This window comes from Penaeus monodon, chromosome 25 (genome assembly GCF_015228065.2).
Source record: "Penaeus monodon isolate SGIC_2016 chromosome 25, NSTDA_Pmon_1, whole genome shotgun sequence".
NCBI classification, from domain to species: domain Eukaryota; kingdom Metazoa; phylum Arthropoda; class Malacostraca; order Decapoda; family Penaeidae; genus Penaeus; species Penaeus monodon.
The window spans coordinates 41,548,731-41,549,242 of NC_051410.1; positions in this window are offsets into that span (position 1 = coordinate 41,548,731).

The window sequence follows — 512 nt, forward strand, 5'->3', positions numbered from 1 at the left end:
ATTTCTTAGAGCTTCATTAGCCCGTTTACACAGCGGTGCAGACAACCTTCCCTGTCCCGCCAAAGCATGCCTTGGACAACCCTCTCCCTGTCGATACTTACAAGAGCGATAACGACCTGCCTCGCTCGCCATGCAGGTGAAAGACAGAATCGTTCGCATAGACAGAAACGCGTTCGCATGGAAAAGCGTTCGCACAGATCGGCCGATGAATATTGGAGAATGCAGTAGAGTCCGTAGGCGCTGGAATAAAGGCTCTGCTTCGTATGCACAAGCACTAGCATCATCTGGGTGATAAAGGGGAAAGCTGTGGTGTTATTGCTCGGCGCGTGAGAACCAAAGAGGACGTGAGAGAAGAGGAAAGAAATGCTGGAGGGAAAGAGGGGAGAAATCATCCTCGAAATCTTTTTTTCCTTTTTCTTTTTCAAATGAGCGGAATATCTGGTGGTGATTGTAATGGGGAGGGATTTTTCGCGGAGAATATTTCACATTTCGTTGCTGGTATTACCCGAAGT